We start from the raw sequence: 6,579 nt of genomic DNA, 5'->3' as shown, positions 1-6,579 counted from the left end.
GCTACCAGTCCACACTCCATACTGGACTTGAACCAGCGACCCTCCGGTCCCAAGGCCAAGTCCCTACACACTGAGCTACTGCCGCCACATATCAGCTTTTTGACACAGTATTCGACCAAATTTGAATCACAAAGACTTCTGGCTGGGACTCTTTCAGAAGCTGTGCCTGTGAGCAGCAGTAGCGGTGGCAGAAGCAGATGCAGCAGTGACACGCATTTTCTCTGTGACTCTGCCCTTGCTTAACCCTCTGAAACTCTACTACTCCAACTTAGTAGTTGGAGTAGAGATCCTAAAGTCTTCAAAGATACCAAATATTTCAGGATGAAAAAATAAGGTTTTGCTCTGTGTATGTTCAAACAGTTTTAAGGCTGGAAAATCATCTAATTCCATCCTGCCAGATAGTATCACACGCTGGCTAACATCTTATCCCAGCTCATCATTGAAGAAATATGATATTTACACTAAGTGAAATATTTAAACTAAAGACTCTCTGTCTGTTTGTGGCTGCACCATTCATTACACCACATAAATACATTAGATATCTTGTGCGACTGTGGCTCAGGAGGTAGAGCGGGTTGAATCAGAAGGTTGGTGGTTAGCTCCTCGGCTCCTCCTGTTGCATGTCGAATTATCCTTGATCAAGATACTGAACTCCAAATTCCTCCCGATGCTGTGCATTGGTGTATGTGTATGAATGAGTGTATTGGTTTGAGTATTATTTTATAGTGTATTATAGTATTATTAGTAGTATCTGAGTTTATGTTGGTGATGGCCTTTGTCATCACTGTTTGAATGGGTGAATAAGATATGTAGTGTACAGCACTTTGAGTGGTTAGAATAATAGAAAGGTGCTGTAAAAATATAATCCATTTCCTATTGTATTGCTAGCCCAAAATTCAGTCTGACATATTCGGTATCTTTTGAAAGCTTGGGATCTAAAAGTTCTCAGGGTTTGAACAAAGCTTGTCTGACTCTGGTTCAGTATCTGTTAGACAATGTGTACCAAGAAGTTCTATTTGTAATTGAGTTTGTATTTTGTTTGTAGATAGTTGCATATGACAAAATAAGCGTTATTTTATCACATTATGTGTGACTAACATGTTGGTACTTTACAAGTGATATTAGTGAACTGAACTGAATTTTAATTTAATCATGTTGTGCCAAAATTAATAATGATACATTTTATTTAAAGGCCTCTTGGGCACTCGGAGACACCGGTACAACACAAAAAATAAAAACAGTAGAGAAACAAGAACAGATAAGAACAGACAATGGTAGAGAGTTAAGTGGGGTATGCAATTCTAAAAAGATGAGTCTTTAGTCTTGATTTGACTTACAGAGACAGAAATACGTAGTTGAAGTCACGCCAAACCTTGAAAGCTGGGTGAACAGGCTCAGAGAACTTAGTGCGGATAGTGTGGATGTGACTCAGTGTGTCAGATGAGGCATTATAGTAAGACAGAGTGCCAGCAGGCCAGTCCAGATACACTCCCAGTCGAGTGCAGCCAGTAGCAGGAACAGGGAAATTGAGTTGGGAACATTTAATATCTGCATAGAGAGTTGGATCTGGTGGGGACCATCTGTGGCCTAAAGCCCAGGACATTGGATTCCCTCCAATCCAGCACTCGTCGCCTTTTCCTTTCCTTCCCAGCCTTATGTAGGTAACACCTACAGCTACATCTTCACTACAGCCAGTACTCCACTCCACCTCCCAGTAACAGCGCCCAGTCAGACCCTCTCTGCACAGGACCTCAGGATAATAATCAAATCTCTGTGGGAGGTCAGGGTACGACTGTACTGCTCCATGTGTCGCCTTCTTGTTTCCATTGGACAGAGTGAGGCTGTTGTGTGCTGTGTCTGGATCCAGAGTGAGATCACAGGCGTCTGATGGAGAGAACGAAATCAGGATCATATTTCAGACTCCATTTACAGCATCCTTTTGGGTTTCTGTTTCTGTTGTTCTCTCCAAAACATGTCCGAATCATTTTCATCTATAAGTCATTCACATGCAAAATTGTCTGTATCAATTGTCACTAAGATTCATATCTATCAACAATAATACCATAAATCCAGATATGGTATTCTATTTTACGCACTGTTGGTTAACATATAAATTCCTTGTTTTTTGTTTAGGTGTTTATATAACAGTATATTATGCTTTATACATTTTCTTTTATTCTGATATGGAGGTTATTTATGTGTGTGATACAGTTTTTTCATGTTTTACACACAATACTGGCTATTGAGCACAATGCCACACATTGTTTGATAGCGAGGGTTTGATGCTTTTCATGGGCTGGATTCCCGATGCTAGGGATATTGTCCGCCGGCTGGCTTGTCCAGGAGCTTTTGTCATGGGTGATTGAGGGCTGTGGCAGACCGAAACAGAGAGAGGATGCGCATGTTTTTTGTTTTTTTTTTTTCTGTACTGTATCAGTAACTCTTTTGCTGTTTTGATGTAGAACTGTGTGTGTACTTTTGGTTGTTGGGTGGATGAACTGTGGTACTTGGTTTTTGTAGGGAAATAAAATCTATTGTTCGTGTATTTGTGTGTTCTGAGTATAAAAACACTATTCTCCTATTTTACACACACTTATGTATGCACTGTCTGTAGGTAAGTGGGACACTGAACAGAAAAAGGCTACGTCATTATGAGGAATGGGAAGAAGTGTTTTCCATTCCTATGGTGTTTCGATTGGGAGCAATCAGTGTCTCAACTGGTTCTTCTAAATGTCTATTCCATGATGTCAAACCTTACAGTGTGACTCTACTAATGCCTGTTTTTTTTGTTTTATTTTTTCAGTTCTTTACACATGTATATTTGTTAGGCTAGACAAAAAACTAGTACAGTATACCATTGTGAACGAAGTACCTGGGCCAACCGGGAAGGGACGAGGTGACAATGAGGGTCTGGTCTCTTGCCATAGTGACAAACACTAAAGGTTTGACTTGCAGTTGCTCACATCAATGCCAAAGGACGATGCATTTTATGGAAGGGGCTTGACCTATTTATATGGAAAGATTTAGTTTTTAACTGTTTTTGTAGAGGAGATACATTGCCCTTTTGCAGGTGAACCATGGGTATTGTGCTGGTCCATCAGGTTATTTTGGCAAAGCCCAGAGCGTTGAGAACTCAGTCTGTTTCGAGAATGGAGCAAGCAAGGTTGAGAAGATCTTTTGCCTTTTGGGGGCCTGCTATTTATATAGACGGGAAAGGAATTTAGCTTTTGGAAGCAGATGGCCACAGTGACGTTTTTCGGGGAGATAGTGAGCTTTTGCAAGTGAGCTATGGTGTTGTGCTGAACTGTAAGACTGTTTTGCCAAATGATCTTAGAGTTTTGAGAATGTAATTTCTGTTTCGAGAAATGAGCCAAACCAATGGAGAAAAACTGTAATATGTACATCAGCAGAGATGGAGAGTAACTATTTACTGAAGAACTGTACCACAGTACAGTTTTGAGATACTTTACTTGAGTATCTCCATTTTATACTTACTTATACTACATTTCAGATGGAAATACTGGTACATTTATAATTACATTACTTTATATTACTGTAGCTGTAGTTACTAGTTACCTTAAATTTTACATGAAAAATGACATACAATTCCACCTGGAGTAACGGCAACAGTAAAATGCTGCTCTAACAATGATGCTGATGTATTAAAAACTTAATAATGTCACATAGTCAGATAACAGTCACAGGAGGAACAAGTACTTTAAGCACATTTTGCTGATAATACTAATACTAACCAGTACCTCCAACCCCGTAGACTTAGACTGATTTAAACTCCAACCTACAACACACAAACTTTTTACACTATTTATATTTAATTTCCACATGTACAGTTTAGTTTTAGTCAAGCTGCTCATATATTTGCACACCATTCATACTTGAATATTGCATAGTGTATATACTTTCAGTTACAGTCTTATATGTCTTATATTTTCTATTATATTCTGTAATATTTTATTTGTACTATTATTTTTTTGTATTCTCTTTGCACTACTTTGCCCTATGCTGCTGTGCCAATTTTGAATTTCTCCTAAGGGGGATCAATAAAGGAACATCTTAGCTTATCTTATCTTATCTTATCTTATCTTATTTTAAGTACTTTCACTAAAGTAAAGGACATGAGCACTTCCTGTACCACTGTGCATTGATAGTACTGTTGGTGGATTTACTCAAGATGCCTTTCTAAAACAATTTCAATGTAAGTGATGACAAAATTCACAGAATTGTTTTAAGAAAATCTCAAAATGTAGTCTGTGAATAATACAAATTGTGGCCAATCAAATAAAGCCTATAATAATTGTAAAAAATATTTTTTAATATTTATAAAAAAAGTGAAAATAAAGTACTTACACCAGATTAAATCTCTTCTGTCTGTGACAGCCTTGACATTAGTGATGTCAGGCTTTGAGAAATCCTCAGTGACCAGTATGCCCTCCTTGTAATGGTAGATTGAAGCTCCTTTGTATTTCTCATTTGCAATGGCTGCAACCAGGAAGGCGGAATCGGCTGTTTTTTGTCCAAGACCTTTTGGAAATATCATAAAAGCTTTGGCTTTTATCTGCTCATGTTGGTAAAACTTCATCTGAGAGTAAGCGCACTGGGGCCTTCATTGTACGTTCCTGCCTTAAAGTAGATTCCAAGTAGCTCCTGCCCACGCTGCAAGGGAGGTGAAAACGAAGCACAGAGCATCCTCTACACCTGAAGCAAGAACCTCTCTGTCCAGCTCTGACTGATTCGGGATGATCTTTGTTCCCTGCATCCTTTCTACACAGGACCTGATGACGTTGATTTCTCTCTCTTTATGATCTAGCCAGTTGCTTAGTTTCTCATGACTGAACGGTGAATCTCTGTCTTCAAAGACTTTTAGTATTTTGCTCCCATTTGTTTCACCTTTACGGATGAGGGGAAGTTGATCCGCCATGGTCTGCTGGAGGCTAGCTGCATACTGATTACACAATTCTCGGAAAGTGGTTAGATGCTTGTGAATCTGTGGAAAATCCGCCACAACTCTGTCATCCAGAGAATCATTGCATCTCATTTCTATTTCCTTTAAATCTTCAAGAGCTTTTTCCACCTTTCTCACTAGCCCAATGCTGATCCCACTCATCACCTCAGCCGCTTTGGAATCCAAATTCTGCAACGGCATCAGCCAGACCATCAGAGGAACCCCATTCTCTCTCTCTTCTCCCAATAGCGTTGGAAGTTCTGCATAGGTCTTCACTGCCTCTCCAAATGTTGCAGGGTTGCTTTTAAGAATTAAGTCTCCATAGAATCTGCAGGAGAATTTGTTGGTCAGGGCTTTTTCTTCATCAGTCAGCTTGATGTCAACTTTCCCCTCAACAATAAATGCAGGGATCTTATTTATCACAGCTTCCATGCCGCCCTGAATGTCCTGAACGCTGCTGGCTTCTAACTTCTCACTGTCAAACACAAAGAAAGCATCTGCCCCATAAAGGATGCCTGTGACTACATGTGTTGCAAATCCCTTTTTAATAAGATCTTTCTGTTTCCCCCAGTCAGAGTTGGCCAATGTGGCCAGGGAAAGGGAAGTTTGGGGTCCTCTGCTGGACTTGCTACCCCCACAACCCGATTCTGGATAATCGGATGAAGATGAGATGAGATGAGAGCTGAGATGTTGGGTGTCCAAGGTTTCAAGGTCAATCATTAACAACTGTTTGAAGTTGGTGGTGGCTTTGTACTGAAACGTCACCCTGCTCTGATTCTTGAATTTCTTCGTATCATTCAGATATTCAGCAGATCCTCCAACTTCAATCAGTCCACCCAGGAAACTGGCCTTCAGAGAAGTGTTAATATCCAACAGAGAGGACTTGGATTCAATGGAGTCTGATACAGAAATTTTAGTTGAACTGCTGGGCTGAGAGCTTTCAACTGTGTTCTTCCTGAGAGTTTTATGATCCCACAGAGTCAAACCTAAAAAAATCATGAAATATCAGTCATCAAATTTCTTCACCTGTCGCTTCTTATCCCGCCAGCAGTTCCTTAAACAGCTTCTATATTTATAACTTTGACATGAACCCAATTAATAAAGGAATTATAGGTTTGGATTTAGCATTGTGAGTATGATTTACAGAAAGTTACATGCAAAGATTTGTTATTCTGTTGATTGTACTGGTTAGTTCATTGTAGTGAATTTGTAAGGAAGCAGTGTTTGTCCCCAAGTTCTGGTGCATGTAATTGGTGAGCATAGTTGCATCAAAGTTTGTAAGAGCAGTGCATTCCTATTGTAGGCTGAAGTGGTTGATCTCAACCAACAGAGAACATAGGTGAAGACAATGTATTGGGGGCAGTTCCCTGGTTTCCAAAGGTTGCTAGTTCCTGGTTTTCTTTTGGTTCTGGTGGAATCAGTGTTAACTGTTAGATAGATAGATAGATAGTGAATCAAATGATTGTATGTCCAATGTCTTAATAATGTACATAATGTATGTTCAGCAAATAAAGTGTGTGAGGGTGGGGGTGAGAGTGTTTGTTAAATTACTATGGTTTTATTATTTTCTTAAATGAACTAATGGTGTGAAGGTGGATGATTTATTAACAGACACAGCC

The 6,579-nt window shown here is 39.5% G+C and overlaps 1 pseudogene; it reads right to left on the bottom strand.

Annotated features, from left to right (window-relative positions):
- Positions 1-6: 6 nt before the first annotated feature.
- Positions 7-6,579, bottom strand: part of LOC118333050 — a 7,745-nt pseudogene continuing 1,172 nt past the window's right edge.

Source organism: Morone saxatilis, unplaced genomic scaffold (genome assembly GCF_004916995.1).
Source record: "Morone saxatilis isolate NCDOM2014 unplaced genomic scaffold, NCSU_SB_2.0 Contig1, whole genome shotgun sequence".
Classification (NCBI taxonomy): domain Eukaryota; kingdom Metazoa; phylum Chordata; class Actinopteri; family Moronidae; genus Morone; species Morone saxatilis.
The sequence above is the reverse complement of the archived record's forward strand: the minus strand, read 5'-3'. Positions and strand labels throughout refer to the sequence as shown.